Source organism: Desmodus rotundus, chromosome 3, assembly GCF_022682495.2.
Source record: "Desmodus rotundus isolate HL8 chromosome 3, HLdesRot8A.1, whole genome shotgun sequence".
In the NCBI taxonomy this organism is placed as follows: domain Eukaryota; kingdom Metazoa; phylum Chordata; class Mammalia; order Chiroptera; family Phyllostomidae; genus Desmodus; species Desmodus rotundus.
In genome coordinates, this window is record NC_071389.1 from 96864825 (window position 1) to 96886560 (window position 21736).

The 21736-nt window shown below is 41.7% G+C and overlaps 1 pseudogene; it reads left to right on the forward strand.

Moving 5' to 3' along the window:
• The first annotated feature begins 10776 nt into the window (after positions 1 to 10776).
• Positions 10777 to 11993, forward strand: LOC112297651 (eukaryotic initiation factor 4A-II pseudogene; annotated as a pseudogene).
• The last annotated feature ends 9743 nt before the right edge of the window (positions 11994 to 21736 follow it).

Genomic DNA, 21736 nt, shown 5'->3' on the forward strand with positions numbered 1-21736 from the left:
GTGGCAGGGAGACAGAATAGAAGGGGGAACAGGAACAGGGAGCCCTCAGACACTAGGAAGGCTGGCAAACAGTAGGGCTACCTGTAATAAAATGTCCTGGGTGCTTTTGGTCGCCGGCAACAGAAACCAACTTAAGTTAGGTTTTTCAAAGGAGCAGAATAGATATAAGAATCAGCACTCTAGGCTGAGGGCCAAGTTACTACAGACAATCCCGTGTCTCACTCTGCACACTTCTCTATGTGATGATGGGCTCTTTCCCTCTCTTGCCCCAGCACCTTTACTTCCCAGCCTGCATGATAGGAAACGTGGTCATAGCTCCAGAAACAGTTCATCCATAGCTTCAGCCACTGACAAAAGGCACTCCTCTGACTGTCACGCGCTGCAGGTTTTAAAACCCTAGCAACCAAGCCTGGCCCAGAGATGACTCTCTGGACCAATGAGTGCTGGCTGTAGGAGCAGGATCATCTGAAACCTGGCAGCATCCTCAGGAGTCACACACAAGAACTGAGAATTTCCAGAATAAATGGCATGTGGGGGATCCAGAACCATCCCTCTGTCCTCAACTTCCCTCTCTACTATGGACATCTGGGGCCACACAAGAACAAGCACAGTGTGGCTGAACCTCACCTTTCTCCAACTTCTTCTGCTTCCACTCTCCCTATCAGCCCCTGCCTTAACCTGCTCCCACAGCACATACAGACTGGGAAGGTCAAGACTAAGCCATGGAGCATGATGGAATTGCAGTGAGCCGTGCCTGCATCTCACAGAGGGGGTAAATGCTGCCCAGCCCCAGCATCTCACACACTGCCTTGAGAAAATGAGGGCCGAGCATTGCCAGATCTTTCTACTTTTGAAGAGAACATGGAAGGCCACTTTTATGTGAGATCTCCTGATGCTCAACAATTGGCAAGCAATTCAGGTCTCAAAGAAAACACCGTGTTAGCCAAATAAAATGAATATGTGGCCAAATTGGCCCACAGGCCACTAGTTTGCAATCTATGGTTGAACTAGCCAAGTAAAATGTACTACAGCATAAAGGAAGTCAAGGGTGTGAACTAAATAGTTGAAGTATTACAAATACAGTTTTATATTACTCAGTTAAATTTGCACATGTTCAATAAGTCAATCATGTAAGTAAATGATTGAGAAGACCTGGCTTAACAGTTATCCCCATGAAAAGATCTTGGGAATCTAATGACCACAAGCATAATGTGAGCCAACATGAGTCATTACTGCAGTATGGCTGACTATAAAAGTAATGAAATCTTAGCATGTGTTAATGGAAGTTAAGGTTGAAAATATGGAAAGAAATAATTCATTGAATCTCAGGCTTGTTAGATCTCATTTGTGGGATTACTTTCAACTGTGGGAGCAAATATTAATGAAAGGGTGGTAAGGATCTAGAGACCTCATCAATGAATTTAGGATCCAGGGAGTGTTTCTTTCCAAAGAAGGAGCTCAGAGACAGGATGGGTGGCTATATGTCAAGGTTTTGGCTGCCCAAGGTCTGAATTCCCTCTTAGATAATGGGTGATTCTCCACTTGGTGAAAGTCAGATTTTTTTTTCCAGCTAGGGTATGGGGATGTGACTCAGGTTCATCCAATTGACAGCTTCCCACAGCCCCCATGCCCAGAGAGGGGCGATGGAGGTGGCAGATGGAGCATCATGAAGTTCCAGACGTAGGGGCTGACAGGGAAGTATGGCAGGGCCTGGAGCAGCAGTGCCCTGAATCTTGTGCCCAAGTGATATCTCAGAGGGAGGGTCTGACTGTTGGTACCAGACATGATTGGGGCAGTAAGCCAGGGCTGTGGGCCCTGCTGCTTTGCCTGTGTTTCTGGTGACACTATGGGTTTTCCAGTTTTATTTAATTAGTTTCCTTTTGTTGTCATTGTTGTTTTTAAATCAACCAGAGTCAGTTTCTGTTGTTTACAATAGGGAACTCTAATTGATACATTATTTATTATCAATCAGAGACCAATGAAGGCTCTCAACAAGACCATTTTCACCATGCTGAACATCACCTCTTGGCCTTTATGTTGGGAGGGTATCAAAGTGAGCCACTTGGGGCACCATTTGTTCATTCAACAAACAGTTCCTGAGTGCGTCCTCCACATCCCATGCTGGGTGGACCAAGACAGGCAGAGTGGTGCTATGAGTAGAGCCTGTGTCTGGGGATGAAGGAACCCCTGGCTGGTCTAACTCAGGCAAGTGAAATCACCTCTGTCAACCTCAATTACTTCTATAAACTGGAAGATGAAAAAATTTCACCTACTTATAGGCATAAGATCCTTGAAATCTCTGAGACTGAATAACACATTGAAAAAATTGTATTTGTTTACCCTTGTTATAAGCAGGAAAACTAAAATGAATTAAAGTTACAGGAGGCAGGTTTCAGTTAAATGTAGAGAAGGGCTTTTTATTAGGCTTAATTGTCCAACAAAGCACTGGCCATCCCATGAATTAGGAGCTCCCATCACTAAATAATTAAAGCACAATTATGTCTATAAGAAATATTGTAAAAGAGATCAATTTTCATCTCTTCTACCCTCTCACAAAGCACCTCTGGAGTGGACAGGTGATACTGGTCAGCCCAGCACCCCTCTTTTGAAGAACCTCTCCATCCCCAGTTCATGTGACCCTTAAAGAAAGTCAGTCACACCCCTACACCTGTGTCCCCAATAAGTCATGTAGCCTCAGCTGACCAATCAGAATCATTCACCCCCTGAGATGAGTAGATAAGGGCAGGCACATAACTAAGCAGCACTAATGAGCTTCTAAACTGAGATTTGACATATAGGTGTAGATACTGAAGAAGGAGGAAAGTTCTCTCTCCCTTTTAATTCTGAGCCTTGGCAGTGGGGAAAGGGGATTACAGGAACTACTATAAAGGACACATGGACAAAATCAAGGGGGAGGGTGGAGGTGGGGGAGGGAGGGGGGTTCGGCTGGGGTGGGGTGGAGGGATGGGGAGAAAAGGCATACAACTGTAATTGAATAACAATAAAAATTTTTTAAAAAAGAAATATTTTTCATTGTGCCATTGAAATAACTTTGTTAGATCTACTTGGCCAGAGTTAATAAAAACTTCTGATGGATAAATAAAAAAAAAGAGAAAACTCAGGCTGGGACTTTAGTGGCCACCTGTCCAGCCACATTGAAGAAGGTGGAGCATAGGTGGGAGTCGGGGAGAGGAGAGGAGGGTCAGGGAAATGGGGAGGGAAAGGGAGGAGGAGGAAGAGGAGAAAGAAGGTGAGGAAGAGGACAAGGAGGAAGAGGCAAGAGAGGGTCCTAATGATTCATTTGATGCCGCGGTCCAACCGCAGCAGGGTCCAGGGGTTCCTGAAAGGTGGGTAAGGCGTCGGCGATGGGAGACAGACGACATCACGCCTCAGAGGACAGTGAAGCTCTGTTCCGTTTATTGCAAGTACAAGCAGGTTTTTATATTTTCATTTTAGGCACTGATTAACATTTGCGGTTAGGCGAAGGATAAAAATTTACTCAGATATCAGACAATTAAAAGTAGCTGTATGTACAGAGTTTGAATGTCTTATTGTTTATTAACGTTCTCAGAATTTGTCATGGGTTATAAGGATACGCTAGACTGAGTACAGGTTATAGGAAATTTATTATAAGGCCTTTGTGATGTCTAACTTAGCTATCTATCTTTTCTGTCTAAAATGTTTTTCTATGTACTATGGACTCTGACTCCCTGGTATTTGTTTCTCCGTGCTTAGTTTGTAATAGCTAACCAGCTTCTCTTATTTCTTTGCCTGTCTAATTCTAATTGCTATATTTTTCTATTCAAGGTAAAGGAGGGGCTGTTCTCTACCAACTTTTAGACATTCAGGGGCTATTTCATTAGAGGGGATAATTTTGTTACTCAGGTTTATAAACACATTGTTTAAACAATTTGGGTATGATTCAGTAGTCTGGGGAGAACTAGTTGTCCCTTCAGAAGTTCCCTCAAGGTTCGAGCCTCTTTCTCCTCATGGGAATCAAGGTTCAAAGTAAGACCATGAATAATATCAACAAGGAAGTTACTAAAAGCTGTCCCAGGAAAATTACCACCCCACTTTGTATGCCACATTCTCCTCCAGAAAGATGGATTCCTTGAATTCCTTCTTTCCATGTCCGGACCTTGTCAGACAACATGGTTGGAAGAGGACGTGGCAATTTGACCATTTGAATCCATGGATGAAGCTGTGCCTAAATTCTATGTGAGCCGTTATAAGCCTGCTTTTGCTTAAGCTGGTTTGAGATGAACTTCTGTCACTTGCAACCAAATGAATTTCAACCAAAGCATGCCTTCTTGTGGCTACCCTGACACCATCAGTTACATAGGTACCCAAGTGTAGAACAGAAGCCCACCTTGAAAACTTCCCTCAACTCGGTCCCTCATATACACCTAGTTACCAATATTTGCAGCTTTCTAACATCATAACAGACTCGTTATTCTCTAGGTGTCTCCCATTTCAATTCCCACGTCCATGACCATCACCAACAATTCTGTCTCTCACTGTCTCTAACTGAATGATGGCTCCTCTCTCCTTAGCCACTCCTCCACCCATGTGTCTGCACTACAGGACCAGCCTTACTCCCTGGCTTACAGGGCTGTGCCTCCTCCCTGGCTGTTTCTCTGGCAGGTGTGACTTTCCTCATCTTCCAAGCTCCTTCCCAAATCTACCCATTTGCCCACCTGTGTGTGTAAACTCTGCTGCATCTTTCTGCTCCTTGTTGAAACTCCATCTAGCTCACAGACCACCTCCTCCAGGAAACCTTCCCTGATTGCCTCTCTTTTGAATCCCCTTGTCACCTTTTCTTTTCATCTTTCACATTCTGCCTTACCTTATATTTATTTTGCAGTGGTGTTATAGCCCCTACCAGCCCACAAACTTCCCAAGAGCAAAGACTGTTCTATTAGTCTTTAAGACTCTTTAAGAAATGTCCTGAGCATTGTAGGCATTTAATGAACGAACATCTGTAGAGTTGGACTAAACTCAATTTGAAGAGACTGAAACAGTTGATCACTAAATTCCCTTTTACTCCAAAACTGTATGAGGTCGGGGCTTTCTATTGCACTTTTATTTTTATAAAAAGGAATAAAGCTCTCAAAATGAATTTCATATAGTATGTATTGTGATTGCAGCCATGAGGTAATAATAGCAAGACTCTTAATAGCTAAAAAACTCACCAATTCCAGTACTTAGAATGTCTGCATCTGTAATGTACCGAGAGAAGGTGGGCAGGGTCTACACCCCACCTCTCCATCCTGGGACCTTCTCAGCAGACACCTAACTTGTGACATTAGGTGTCTCTTCTCTGTAAAGCATGTGGACTTCTCTCCACTCAACATCCACCCCACCAAATCCTTACCTATTTGTTCGTTCTCATGAGCAAACCCCTACCCTGAGGTATAATCAGCCTTTCAAGTCCATTATCCATATATATGAGCACCCGTTTGGCATGTAGGACACTGTCCTCAGTTCCAGAGAATCAGTGGGGAGAAAGTTTACAGCCACATTTCATGATCTTCAGTCTGTTTGTGGATGAAATATGTTACAAAGAAGAGCAAAAATGAGAGAGTCACCCCAGGAGTGCTCCAGAGCACAGATGCTACAACCTGCTGGGTGGACTGGACTGACCTGGGCTGAAGAAGGTGAGAGGACCCCTCAGGTCAGGGAGAGGAGCTTCCAAAAGGTCAAAGGTGCAGCATGAGGAGCAAAGAAGAGACCTCACTGGCAGGAGAATACAGACCAATGGGTTTGAAAAATAACTCAATGGCATAGAGTGGATATGCCAGAAAGTCAAGCTAAATAGATTGTGAACCCCTGGAGGCCCTGCAGAACCACCGCGAGGCTCTGCCAGGCATTTCAATGTTTTAGGAAGGCTTATCTGGGCAACCCTGAAAGCAACCATTTGGGCAAGGAGATGTCCTTGGGAAACACAAGATTAGAACTCATTGGATTACAGAGGGTGAATAACAATGTGAGTGTACTCAATACCACTGAACACTTACAATGGTTAATATGGCAAATTTTCTGTTATGTATATTTTATCACAATTAAAAATAAGGTTAAAAATAAAATAACAAAGGAGTAGTGACTCAGGAGGTAAGTAAGGACCTTAGCCTGCAGGAGGGTGTACAACAAGCAGTTGGAAATAGGAGACAAAGAGTGACCCTGGAGGGAGCACTGACTGCCAGGCACAGCCTGTGCCCTCTGTGTAGGTGGGCTCACTTCATCTTCTACACAGCCCTGTGAAGTAGGCAGTATGCCTCAATGGTACAGGTGAGGAAACTGAAGCAGGGAGGGTTTAAGTAACTTGTCCAAGGTAACACAGCTACTCAATGGAAGAATCAGGATTTACATCCAAAGGGTGGAACTCCGGAGTCTATTTTATATCCACCCAACCCCTGCAGCTCAGAAATAAGGGGAAAGCTAAAAATGTACCTTTGAAATCATCAGCTTACAGGCCCTGGGAAGCCCCAGGGAAGTGGATGCTTCCAACCATGGAGAAGATGGGAGGAAAGCTTTTACAGGTAAGAGGCCTGGGGAGCACGGTGCTTCCAGGGAGTGGGAAAGCAACAGTGGAGCACTGAGATGGACAGGCCACAGGGTCAGAAAAGAACTAGAGAGGGTGGTAAGAACATTTGGTCACCTCACTAGTCTGCATACAGAGGAAAGGCCAGTGAGTGGGTGTTACTAACTCAAGGCCATGCCTGATATTAGCAGTGTCCACCTGTAAGCCTCAGGATAGCCACACACTTTCACAACTGCCTCTGCACCTCTCTCCATGCAACCTGCTTCATCTCCCAGCAGTGTGCTCTCCAACTAAGATCAGAAGTACAGAATCAACCAGTCTTGATGGTAAGCCTCTTTCCAATATGATCAATGCACAGTCTGCAAGATACCTTGGCTGTCCAAGCCTGTTGATTTAAAATGAGATGAGTTAAACCTGCCTTACCATTTAGATAGGGTCTCAGTAAAACAATGTTGTGAAGTGGGGCTGTCAAAACCCTGCTCATCTGCTCTCAGCCCTCACTGTCCCAATCCATGCCCAGCACCCAGCACCCAGTAACCAGCACCTAGCACCAGAGGTCTCTGCACTCAGGAGATTTCTCTGTCCACCTGGAGCCTACTCTGCCTGCATCCATGTGGCAGGCTCCATAAGCCAGAGATGACCTTTGTCAATGTCAGAGGGCAGCTCTCTTTGCCCTTTGGGGAAGATAACTCTCCAGTGGTTCCCTGAGGCCACTGAAAGATTAAGCTTCACCTACCTGGCTCTCCATTGACTGACATCCCCCCTCTGCATCAATTTCCCACACCTCTGTAGATGTTCCCTGGGATCCCCTCCCAAAGCAGCCACTTATCCTTAAATCCTTCATTTAGGGTCTACTTCTGGAGAAAGACAAGCCAAAGCAGAGTGCAATTCAAGCAAAGAGTAGGTACTCAATAAATATAAGCCCCTTCACAAAAAGTGTGTTTTCTTCCTGTTTCCCCTCAAAACCATATGTGTTCTTTTTATTTGGACTTTACTCCTCTGTTCCATGAAACATAGGTGCTTTGTCTCCCTTTCCTGAATCTAAGCTCCTGAATTGAAGTTAGTATCTTCCCAACTAGCAAGCACATGTTTACATACAAAAGAACCTCAGGTAATGCTTGCTGGATACACCTCATGAAAAAGAAATGCCTCTTCTCACTGATGAGACCCAGAAGGAAGAGAGCAGGAGGAATCATGGATACCCTGGACTTAAAAAGGGGAGTCCAGAAGGCTAATTTAAGGGGCCAGATAACAAGTTTTAGTTTAGGCAAATGAGTTGGAGGTGCTAGCAAGCCAGGGAGGTGCAGATGTCTGGAAGTTAGGGATAGGATTTAAACGGAGTTCCAGGAGAAGATCAGTACTGGGGATGGGAACTTAGGAGTCATTTTTCTGGAAGTGATGGATAAAGCTTTAGGTGACAAGAATAAGCAGTGTTTCTTCCTTCAAACCTGAAGGGAGGAATTTTTCCCACTTCCTGCACAGAGGAAAGTGGAGGAGCCTGCAGCGGGGGATCTCATCAGTCACTCTCAGTTACTCAGAACACTTTCCAACTGCAGGTTGTAAAATGGTTTACAGATGTGATTCAATTTTACACAAATGTTGCCATACCCATTACAGAGAGCATGATAGAGGAACATTCTCAACCTCACAAAATATGTACCATGCATTTTATTTTACTTTTTGAAGCAGCTATTCAAGATAATTTAAGTGTAATGTCACTGGTCCAAGTACAGGATATAGTACTGCTCTTCAGGATCTCACCTTTGTTTCTTAATGTTGAGATACCTGGTTAGGAGAATGTAAACTAATTTGGGAACTGCTCTGTCTGGTTTCAGAAGCTGTAAACCCCCATGGCTAAGGCTGAGTGAGAGACCTTGGGACCATAAGCCACTAAGGAGACAAAGCTTATCTCCCTGGCAGGAGTGCCGCCTCTGCCCACTTTACCTCTTCCTGTTTGGCCCCCAGTGCATGACCAGTTAGCCAATGACAGGTAAAATTCCTCAAGGGAGGGACGACCTAAGACAGGCACGGTCAGGCAGAGTTCCTCAGGGAAGGACTTGGGGGGCTATAGAAAAAGGGGATGATGGACCCTCGCCCCTCGGCTTTGACATAGCCTGTCTTAGGTCGTCTTCATTCTGTCTGCAAGAAGTCTCCTAATCTCTTGGCTACCTTACTTCCCCACCCTGACTTAAGCCTGAAACAATGCTGGAGGTGGGTGCAGCCCTGTGCTGGAAAGGGCGGATTCCCCGGGGTGATCAGGCCTAAGAAAGAATGCATTAAATCCTGTGAAACCTACTTTGCTAATCCCCTCAATTTAAATGATAAGGATCCAAGAAGGAAATGGGCTTGTTTCCCCAAAGTTTTAGGGCTTTTCAGCTATCTGACCCTAACTCTAAATAAGCCCTCATAGTTCTTTTAATGTTATCTATTGTTTGATCATTTACTGCCAGACAATGATTGAGCTTTATGTATATGCCCTGTATTCCTATTCAAATTAAACCCAATAAAAGCCCATTGAGGAAAAGGCTCCTGGCCCTTCTCCTTTGAGAGATTGGCCACCTTTCCTCCCCAAGCAGATCATGTCTTGGTAGACTTATTCTCATCCATAGAAGATGGCAGGTGGTAGGGAGGGGAGGCCCTGCGGGCACAACCCCCCCCCCCACACACACACATTAAACTACTTTTCAACCTGAGTAAGCTGCCACATGTGAGTTGGTAGCTTGTTTACTGTGTAGGTGAGGCTCAAGATGTTTTGGGTCAGGGCATCTCAGTGCCGGGAAGAAATGTTTAATAGCCTGGGGCAACATTCAATAAAACCATTTTTTGTGACTTAACAAAGTTACTCTTCCCTGACCCTCCTGGCACGTAAAGCTGAGAGGCTCAAATCAGTTTCCATAGTCTTCTGACCCTTCACCAAGGTACTTTCTTGACTGCAGTATGCCAGGAGAGACCACCCAGAGCACAAGTGGTCACCTATCCAAAAAGAAATGAAGTTGTTTTCATAGCCCAAGTCTTGGTGGTCATGGGACAGTTGGTCTATCTGAACATGTGGATGAGGCCAGAAGACCTTCCCTCCCCAACCTCCCAATACACTATAGCTGATGTGTGCGGGTAATATTGAGATGCCACCTGGAGAGACCCATTGGCTGAAGGTGGCCTAAGGGGAGAGACTGGCCCCCTGGAATGTCTTGTGGTGGTCCACCCCTGTCCCAGTTGTAAAACAGAGTAAGTCCAGACCCTTCGCAGATTGGGTCGGGGGAGCATCTATGGGGTCCTCCTCCTTCTCTCACAGACCTGCAGAGCCCAGGGTCACTGCCACACTGCAGGGTGCCTGGGGCCAGCAAGGCTAGCATAGGAAGCAATGGTAGCAGGTGTCAGGGGTCTGGGGCAGGCACTCACACCCTCTTGTTCTTCCCTTGCATGCCTTGGAAACAGAACCAGTCCCTTCAGACTAAGACAATGTAGAGGGAGATCCCAAGACAAATGTCTAGAATTGATTTGATTAGGTGGGGGCTTGACTGATTACTTGGAACATTAACAACATTTTAAACATGAATTTGTTCAAAACAATGAAATAGGCCATTCAATTAAATAAATAAATCATGCTTTATTCTAAAGCAATAAACATTTTACTCTGATGTGTCATCTCATTACTGACTGCAGTCTCCATAGCATTGTGACATAAATATTTCAGATTCCTTGAGGGTATTAAAAATAATCCTATAGTAGTCTATGTTTTCTTTCACAGCCTTCAAAAGAATTATAATAAATTCTCTCCTCCAGTTAGGATACATAACAAACTTTATTTTAGTTTGGCTCAAGATTTTGGAAAATTCTTAAACTTGTATGCATGGTACAGTTATTGAGCTAAAGCATTGCATTGGTAATACTTTTAACTTTTAACTATCATAAAGAAAATCCCTTATTTAAATTATAGTCATAAGCTAAATGAATGAAAACTGAATATAAAAAACTTTCAGAACAATCACAGTATAATTGACATTGAATAACATTTAATATCTGAATTCATGTCTTGGAAAAAGTACATCCTAAATCATCCAAGGGGACACTGTCAATTATAACTAATAGTGGTATGTTTTCTAAAAAAGTGTAAATACTTTATGAATGGTATAAACCTAAAGTAGAATAATTAATCTCATGAGAAAGAGCAATGGAATCTTCACTGACAAGACAATATTTGCTTTTCAGTCAGGTGCTGCGTGGTTTTTTGGAACATGTCTGGTGGCTCTGCAGATTATAACAGAAAACATGGCAGCCCAGAGGTAATGGAGCCCAATGGTGTCATCAAAAGCAACTGGAATGAGATTGTTGATAACTGTGATGATATGAATTTAAAGGAATCTCTTCTTTGGGACATTTATGCTTATGTTTTTGAGAAGCCTTCAGCTATTCAGCAGAGAGCTACTATCCTTGTATTAAAGGGTATGATTGATTGCTCAAGCTCAGTCAGGTAGTGGCAAGACAGCCACTTTTGCTGTTTCCATCTTGCAACAGTTAGAGATTGAGTTCAAGGAGACCCAAGCACTAGTATTCACCCCAACCAAAGAACTGTCACAACAGATCCAAAAGGTAATTCTGGCACTTGGAGACTACATGGAAGCAACTTGCTATGCCTGCATTGGTGGAACCAATGTTCACAATGAAATGCATGAACTGCAGGCTGAAACATCACGTATTGTTGTCAGTACCCCAGGGAAAGTGTTTGATATATTAAACAGAATATATTTTTCTCCAAAGTGGATCAAAAGGTTTGTTTTGGATGAAGCAGATGAAATGTTGAGCTGGGGATTTAAAGATCAAATCTATGAGATTTTCCAAAAATTAACTACAAGGATTCAGGTTGTGTTGCTTTCTGCCATGATGCCAAATGATGTGTTGGAAGTGACCAAAAAATTCATGAGAGATGCAATTCAAATTATGGTGAAAAAGGAAGAATTGTCCCTTGAAGGAATGAACAGTTTTATATTAATGTTGAAAGAGAGGAATGGAAGTTGGATACACTTTGTGACTTGTACGAGACACTGATGATTATACAGGCTGTCATTTTTCTCAATACAATTTGCAAGGTGGACTGGCTCACTGAGAAAATGCATGCCAGGGACTTCACAGTTTCTGCTCTGCATAGTGACCTGGACCAGAAGGAAAGAGGTGTTGTCATGAGGGAATTTCGATCAGGGTCTAGCTGTATTCTGATCACTGCCGACTTGTTGGCAGGTGGGAGTGATGTGCAACAAGTGTCATTGGTTATAAACTATGATCTACCTACCAATTGTGAAAACTACATTCACGGAGTTGGCAGAATGGGAGTCAATTGGGGAGGAAATGTGTGGCTATAATCTTTGTTACTGAAGAAAACAAGAGAATTCTTCATGAGACTTTGTACAATACTACAGTGGAGAAAATGCCAATGAATGTGGCTGACCTTATTTAATTCCTGGGATGAGATAGTTTTGAATGTAGTGCTCACTGTTGCTGAATAGGTGGTCACGGCATGCATTGTGCTTCTTTCTTTTGGAATATTTGAATTGTATCTCAGTGCTCACAACAGATCAGAAATACAGATTTTGATAGCAAAGCAATTTAAATCATGAGCTCTTGTGAGGAAACTCATTGGTTTTATCCTCTTTAGAGTTAGACTATTGGGGTTGGGTATAAAAGATGGAGTCTATAAAATCTTTCTTTCTTAGGAATTTATTTCCTACTTCCATAGGAATGGTTGTATTAGAAGTTCTCTATCATTTAATAATATACTTGTGGACTAAAAGATATAAGTGCTGTATAAAATCAGCCAATTATGTTAAAGTAGCTTATCTGCCTTTATTATGTTTTGTCATTAGCCTGAACAGAAGGCCTTCAAAACTGATTTTTTAGAAAACTTTTGAATGCATTTTGTTGGTATTTATTCAATAAAGTATTTAATTAGTGTTAGTGTAAACTGGACCTTGTTGCTAAGCTCCAGCAAGCAATTGTATCTTAGATAGGTTTAAACCCCCAGTAAAATTACTATATTGCATGTGTCTTAATGAAGTTTGAATGTTAAATAAATTGTATATTCACTTTAAAAAAGACAATATTCACCTCCTTTTGAGAAAAATTTAGAATTGCAAATCCACCAAGAGTTGTTTTTATTCTAAGCTGTGGTGAAACACATAGACCTTTGTAGAATAAAATACATATTGCATGTGCTTCAGTGGACATCACCTCCAGAGACATCAGGGCTGATACAATGTTTCTGGTATTTCTGAATACCATTGTCTCCAGAGATACCATAAAAAGAAGGACCTCAAACATTCTTTAAAAAGCCAGGTCAAAGCCTTCTGTGTGCCTAGGACGATGCTTTCCAAGAAAAGCTTCATGAAGGCAGCACAGTTGACTCAGTTACAGGATCACAAACTCAAATTAGAATGTGCCTTCACTCAGCCTTTCTGCCTGACACCAACACTGCTGCAGCATGGTGGTCTCACCCTCTGCATGGACACGGCCAGTGTGCTTTATCAGTAGGTGCCACTGTGTGGAGAGTCCTTCCAAATAGAGAGCTTGTAGCCACCTTCCAGTAACTTTTACCTATTTTCCCTTCTCTAAGCAACCAGGAATGAATGCCATCCCTGACCACATGACTCCAAAAATATTTTAAATCATGACTTTTTGGCGTTTTTTTTATTTTGTTTTTTGCTAGGAGGTCATCTGGTGCACCTGGTGTGAAATCTGTTGCCATGCTTGCTCTTACCCAGAACAGGAGCAATATTTGTAGGTTGTGTCATAGGAGGTCATAGTAAAATGTTTTAGTTACATATTGCCATATAAAAAAACCACCCCAAACTTAGTAGCTTAAAACAATGATACTGTTTATTTTGTTCACACAAGTGTTTGGTGACCTCAGCGGGAATAGCTTTTCCCCTCCACTCTGTTCAGAGGTGGTGCCAGTCTCCCAAGTCTGGCTGTCAGTGCTGGTTTATATTGGTGGGGCTGTTGCCAGAGTGCCTTCATGGCTCTCTCCATGTGGCCTGGGTCCCAAGGCAGGTGTACCCAGAGAGTGAGCCAGGTGGAAGCCTCATCACCTCAGGAGTCACATAGGATCATTTTCTCTGTATCCCATTTATCCAGATAGTCACAGGCTGTAATCAAAAGAGCTCATCCAGGATAAAGAGCTGGGGAAATACATTCCACCTCTGATGGGGAAGTGGCAAGGTTTTAGAAGGTAATATGGGATTGAAAATATTACTGCAAAAATGCCATCTCCCAAATACAATGGGTTTGCAATTTCATTCTAGTTCCAATGATGGTAAAGGCCATCTGCCTGTGTTAGTGGTTCAGAGTCAATCAAGCCTTACTATAATTTCCAACATCCCAATTCCATTGTCTCTAGAACAGTCCCACCCACTCACAGAGCTATTGCTATTTGCCAGAAAAGCAAGCCATGAGTCCTGCTCACCAAGTATCCAGGATAGATACTCAGGCATTACTGCACAAGTTCAATTTTGTTTATAATCCACTTTATGCCTATTGTACAAAAATCCCTGTGTGCATTGGATTCCAGCATCATTACTCTACCTTCTAGCACTTTGTTACAAATAAGTCTCAGAGACAGAAGGGGCCCTCTTGGGGTCTGCAATCTCTTAGCAGAGAGATACTGTGTGCCTCAGCAGAAGTGGTGGGGTTTGATTTTCAGGGTGTATTCTGAGCATTTCACACAGTGTTGGAGAAAAAAAGAGCTCTGAGATTCATGTGCTCAATTTCCCATATTCAAGGGTGGCAGAATTTAAGATCCAAAGTTCTTTTTATGATGATAAGAACAGAAGGATCACAGAAAGATGTAAGAACCATTCCAAGAGCATTATCTTCAGGCAAAGGAAAATGATTAAGTTTTAGTTCACCTAACTTCATCAAGATTACTGGAGTTGAATCTGTAGTCTATTGATACAAATTAAATATAATTTGTACCTACATTTATGAAGTCTTATTTTGCTTGTAGAGTACAATGAGTTAATAAGTATTCATATCACGTAAATAGAAAATATTTTTATTAATCAGCAATAAGTAGCATCTGAAGGAAGCAATTCAATTAAACTTGTAATAAAGTTTAACTTTATTAAGAATAAATAATCGGTCATTAAAAATCTATTAGTGCTTTGGATTTCCTGGGTCTGCTTGCCTTTGAGTAATTGCTTGCCTGTACATATGTTATTTATAATTAAATACAAAAGCCATTTTAAAATGTCATTAAGGTCCTGAATTAAATTCATGTATAAAATTCAGAGTTAGAGCTCCTACTTGTTCCCAATCTCTTTAGTGCCCTGCATTGCACAGTAGGGTGGAGCATAGGGGGAATGTGCTAAAGGTTCACAACAGTTCACACTTCTCATTGATAAAATGATATACCTTCTCAGAAAGGGGTCCACACTTTTCAAGAGCCCTCCATTATGTTCATTCATTCATTTGTTCACTCATTCAAGAGACATACTGAGCACAGTCAGGCAGTTGTTAAGGGAGTATTGCCAATAAGACAGGACTCCTCCACTCTGGTACAGGAGGTACTAAATAAATATTTATTAAATAAAAGAATCAAGTAATGATAGAAGTTTGAAAAGTATCATCATATAGTATGAATTAGGCAGCACATATGCCCCAAAATACCCTCAATTTTCCAATGGTACCCCAGTGTAAGAGAACTGGGATTGCTAACACATGATCCTTCCCAGCCTTTTCCTTGTCAGCAGAGGCTACAGGATTCAGGTTCTGCTCCTCAGTTCCCTCACAGACAAGATTTTCTGGACTAGTTCTTTGGCTTTGTAATGGAGAGAAGAGAAATGGCACAAGTGAAGCACCAAAGGTGTGACCAAAGACTCAGACAGGAGTTCTGAGTTGAGAAGAAAAGGGGACAAGGAGCTGTGGTATATCAGGAGAGTGACCACACATCTGGTTTGCCCAACATATGTTTCCTCCTATGCTTTACAATGTGTCAACTTAGCTAAGCAGGAGCTCTGCTTTCATAATTCTTTTCCTGTATGTCTCTAGGTTAAGGTTAGTACAAAACAAATGTGTGCAAGATTTAGAAGACAGAGGCAAATTAGCAGGCTATCCCTGTATGCTGTGAAGGTTGGTGGAGGAACGGGTGCCACTGCATACCCAATCCAGATCTTGGAGCTGGTCTTGTGGTTGGGGCAGAGCCTAGCCCCTTTGGGTCCTGGCCAGTGCATATGCAGCATGGTGCAGAAGGGCTTCTCTTCAGGTGTGGCTGAGGTTGGAGCTGGTGAGACACAGAGATGGTTCCAATTTGTCATTGTTCTTTCTTATGTGACCTTCAACTTTCCTTCCAAATGTCAGTCCCATCAGCCTCAGGCCAACACCAGAGGCAGAAGCAGCAGCCTGGAATTAGACTTCTTCATCAGCTCACACCCCTTATTCTGTATCACTCGTAGGGCCTCTGCCTCTCTCATTGAGCCCTGACCAACACAATCACCTCAGTGCAGTTTTTGCTAGTACTCCCTTCTGGTTTAAATGATGAACTATATGTTTATCTAAGTATACATTGATGGGAAATGAAGCGATTTTTTAATGATTGCTTTGGTTGCTGCCGATTAACTATCCCACTCGTAGAACTAAAAAATCCTGTGAAACTGTTTGTTGTTGTTGCTGGGGCTGTTTCTTTAATTCAGTCTCCCTTAAGATTCAGCTGAGAGACCAATGGCTCTCTGTTCCCCATCCTCCCTCTCCCACAAGGCTTCGACAGGTGCATTTTGACAGGAGATAGGCTTTTGAGAACATTGCTTTAGATCTTTAGGACTGTTATTTCTAACTACCAAAGACTATGTCAAGAGAGAACAATTTTTAAGTGTTGTTCTTTTCTCATTACATTATCTATGTATTTGGGGAGTAAAGGTTCTGGAGAACTTAGCACAGTTATTTTTTTTAAGATATATGTTGAGATGCTTTTTTTTTGTTTCTTTTTTTATTTCTTCTTTTTTTCTTTTTTAAGGAAGACTCTTTAGAAACATACATTATTATACACTGTGCCATTCTTGATTTTTTTTTTGCTACTCTGTACATACTTTACATTCTTGTTACAGTCTTTAGAAGCTGGTGGGGAGCCTTCACCCTGTTCAACCTGAGGGTTGTCAGATGTTCAGATGGAGGCTGAGGACTACCATCTGGATAGTTCAGGGATGCACTCTCTGAGAGTACCTCATTAGTCACCTTTTGGATACAAATGGAGCAAGCACAGTCTGAAACACTCTAGGACAAAATGAACTGTATCCTGAATTTGCCATAGTTTTATCATCAGGCACCAACACCCTGCTCTTTCCCTCTCAAAGATGTCTTTAGAACATGCCTCTATTACTTGATCTGTCCTTTCTCCTACAATTTTGACCCTATTTTTACATCAAATCTGTCCTTCTTTTTCTTCTTTTCACCATTTCTGCTTCTGTATATTCATTTTTATCTTTTTAACATTGTGACACATAATAATATTGATGAATTTCCCAGCATGGGGTAATTCTTAAAAACCCAAGCACCAAGAATTTTAGTGGTCACATGGAGACAACAGGGTTAGAACTCAGATAATAGAGTAACAAACTAAAAGAGAATATAAAATAATATAATTAAAGACATAAACTTTGGAATTAAAACCCAAAGAGAGAAAAAGACTGTGCAAAAAGGATATAGATTCTCCATCCCAACTGGGATTTAAAAGCTGGAAACAGCTTAGTTTTCACCTTTGCTATAACAACAACAAAAACACTAGACAATATACAACTTAACAGCTTTTCCTGAACCCATCAGAGATTTGAGGTGGTAAGGCAGCCAACTAACTTGAAATCTCAAGAAAGACAGACACTTCCAAGGGCATGAACACTTGCTTACCTGGAGCATATGCCATCTGACAAAGGTAAGAATTTGGCTAAAATTCTTAATGCATTGCTGAAGGCTGAATGTGTGCTTCCCAGGACCCAGAGATTTAGAGGTGATTGAGACCCATTCGAAGGCTGTTCTTTCTGTACCTACCTCATATGGTAGTAGCACTATGACTGCTACTACCATAGGGATCCCTAGGAAGGGATCCCTATAAGGCAGGCCTGGAAGACAGGACAGCAGCCACCCAGAGAACGGCACATAAACCTGTACAGATCTCTCTCCCCTTTCCCCTAGAGTACAAAAGTTTTGACATCTGGGGGAAAAAGAGTATATTGCCCTTCTGGTACTGATGAAACCCCACTGTATCTGGGAAAAGGGAACAGCAAAAAGCCCCTTCACTCCTGATAGAGGCTAGGAATATGTGGTGTACCCAGAACTACAGCTGGGTAGACACAATCATTGAGATTACTATACCACAGAGACCAAGCAACAGAATGCATGCCCAAGACTGAGACATAATCAAAACAACAGGGAACACTCCATCCCCTATCCACCTAAAGGCCAAGAGGCACTGAATGATAAAAACAGGCCATGGAGAGATAAGGTGAGAGTGTGGGAAGAGAGACTCTTTCAGAAGCTCAGCCCAGAAGGAAGACCTAAAGCTGAGAGAGAGGTAGAAACTGATAAAAAAAATAATAAAAAAATAAAAAAATAAAACACTCTGGCAAACCAGGCCCATGCTAAACACAGAAAACAGTAGAGAAATTCAAGGCTATGGTGCCCTGAGAGTCACAACAGAGACAATAGATCCTCAAACCCAGCACAACTTCTGACTAGATCCCACATTAAAGGCTCAGTAAAATGAAGGGTGTGCCCACTTCCAGACACAAAATCTGTTTGTTTCTGTATTTACCAGCTGACACAAGTATCAAGCTCTTCACAAAATACTACAAGGCATAAAAAAAGCAAGATAAAAAAACCACATTGCCAAAGGATAAAAATAAATCAATGTGGTGACACAGAGTTTAGAATATAAGAAAAATATTTATAACTATTATTAATGTATTAAAGGATCGAATGGAAAAGGTAGAATATGGGATATCATGTGGATAATTTCAGCAGAGACCATGGAAACTGTAAAAAGGAATCAAATGAAAACAAGAGAAATGAAAAATACAGTAACAGAAATGAAGAATGCCTTCAACGGGTTCATCAGCAGACTCAACACAGCTAAGAAAGGAATCAATGCAGAAAAGAGCATCTAAGAACTATGGAACAATATCAAATGGCCTAACATATATATGTGTAATTAGAATTCAAGAAGGAAAGGAGAACAACAATGAAGCAGATGAAATTATTTGAAAAAAAGAAAAGATAAAATCTTCAAAACTAAATCACAAATACCAAAACATGCATCTAAAAAGCTCACAAAAAACAAGTAGGATAAATACCAAAACACACACAAACACACACCTCTAGGCATTTCATATGCAAACTACTAAAAATCAAAGATAATGAAAACCTCTTGAAGGTAGCAAAATGAAATACACTGTGCACAGAAGAACAAAGATTACAAAGGACTTCTTTTCAAGAAACTATGTAGGTCATATTTAATGGAGTGATACCCTTTAAACTTACTTACTTAATTTATTTTTGTAGTTGTTCAAGTACAGTTGTCTCCATTTTTTCACCACCAATTTCCCCCACGCCATCCACTCACACCACTCACCCTCAATCCTTCCCCTCTTTGAATTTGTCCATGTGTCTTTTATACATGTTTCTTGACAACTCTTCCCCTTCTTTCCCCTGTTATTGCTCTCCCCACCCTGTCCGGTTACTGATAGTTTGTTCTTTATTTCAATGTCTCTTGTTATATTTTGCTTGTCTCTTTTCTTTTTTTTTCTTTTATCGTTGTTCAAGTTGTTTTATTGATTAGGTTCCAATTACAGGTGAGATCATATGGTATTTACCTTTCATAGCCTGGCTTGTTTCATTTAGTTTAATGCTTTCCAGTTCTATCCATGCCGTTTGAGAAGGGTAGGCCCTCCTTTTTTCTTTCTGCTGCATAGTATTCCATTATGTAACTGTACCATAGTTTTTTGATCCACTCATTTACTGATGGGCACTTAAGTCACTTCCAGCACTTTGCTATTGTAAAACTATACTGCTATGAACATTGGGGTGCACAGGTTCCTTTGAATTAGTGTTTCAGGATTCTTAGGGTATAATCCCAGGGTTAAACAGCAGTTCCATTTTTAGTTTTTTGAGGAAATTCCATACTGTTTTCCACAGTGGCTGCATCAGTCTGCAGATTCACAGTGTACTAAGGTTCCCTTTTCTCCACAACCTCACCGGCATTTGTTGTTTGTTGATTTGTTTATGATGGCCATTCTGACTGGTATGAGGTGGTATCTCATTGTGGTTTTAATTTGCATCTCTCTGATGGCTAGTGATGCTGAGCATCTTTTCGTATGTCTCTGGGTCCTTTGTATGTCCTCCTTGGAGAAGTGTCTGTTCTATTCCTTTGCCCATTTTTTTAAATTGGATTGTTTTTCTCCTTAGTGTGGACTTGCATGAGTTCTTTATATATTTTAGAGATCCAACCCATGTCTGAGGTATGATTGGAAAGTGTATTTTCCCATATAGTTGGTTCCCTTTTCATTTTGCTGATGTTTTCTTTAGCCATGCATAAACCTTTTAATTTGATGAAGTCCCATTTGTTTATTCTTTCTTTTATTTCTCTTCCTCTAGGGGATATGTTGGTGAAAATATTGTTGCATGGAATATCTGACATTTTTCTTCTTTGGTTAATCTATAGGACTTTTATGGGATCGCAACTTAACTCTTTCATCCATCTTGCATTTATTCTAATGTATGGTGTAAGCTGCTGGTCAAGTTTCATATTTTCTTCATGTAGCTGTTGAAATCTCCCTACACCATTTGTTGAAGAGGCTATTTTTACTCCACTTTATACAACTGCCACCATTGTCAAATATTAATTGACCATAGAGACAAGGGTTTATTTCTGGGCTCTCTATTCTGTTCCATTGATCTACCTGTCTCTTCTCATGCCAGTACCAGACTGTTTTGATTGTAGTGGCCTTGTAATATAATTTTATGTCAGGTAGTGTGATCCCTCCTACTTTGTTCTTCTTTCTAAAAATGCTGTGGCTCTTTGGGGTTATTAATGTTTCCATAACCATTTTCGAAATGTTTCTTTTGTATCTGTGAAATATGTCATTGCTATTTTAATAGGAGGACATATTGAATCTATGAATTGCTTTGGGTAGTATGGACATTCTGAAGATGTCAATTCTTCCAATCCATAAACACGGTATATGCTTCCATTTATTTGTGTCTTCCTTAATTTCTTTCGTCAGTGTTGCGTAGTTGTCTGAGTACAAGTCTTCTACGTCCTTGATTAGGTTTATTCCTAGGTACTTTATTTTTCTTGTTGCTATGTCAAATGGGATTTTTCCCTTGATTTCTGTTTCTGATATTTCATTGTTGCTATACAAAAATGACTTCAATTTCTGAATATTGACTTTGTATCCTGCTTTTTTGCCAAATTCACTTATTAGGTCGAGCAGTTTTTTTGGTGGAGTCTCTAGGATTTTCCATGTACACTATCATGTCATCTGCGAACAATGACAGTTTTACTTCCTCCTTTCCAACTTGGATGCCTTTTATTTCTTTATCTTCTCTGATTGCTGTGTCTAGGACTCCCAATACTTTGTTTAATAGAAGTCATTGAATAGAAAGTAGATATCCTGGTGACCCAAGCACAAAGCAGCTGGATTGGCTGATCAACGGCCTGGCTGCCTGCCAGGGACCACACCTACAACGCCTACCTAACACCTGCGCAAAGAGCCCTGCAGGGCCTACTGGCTCTCTAGGACTAAGGCAGAACACCCAGAAGAGGGGAGATGCAGGGCTAGAGGAGACTGCATTCCCCGGAAAGACTCAATGCAGTAGGGGGCTGAACTACCCCATAGCAGCACCCAGAGCCCCTAGCATCTAAGGCAGCAAAGAGCAAGAAGGTAGAGTGTGAATTGCCCCTAATTGGTGCACCTCAAGGACAGCACAACTGGTGAAATAAAGGCCTACTGGGCAGCAGAAGGACCATGAGGAACTGGACTGCAGGCTGAACAACAGCGAAGAGTGTGGCGGAAAGTGAAGGGAGGGAGAAAAGTGAAACCAATCCTTCCAACAACCCCCTCCCGTTCCACAGACAGGAAGACCAGCAGAACTAACCTCACCGATTTAAAGCCAGCAGAAGACTTTTTTTTTTCTTCCCTTTCCTCCTTTCCCCCTGAATTC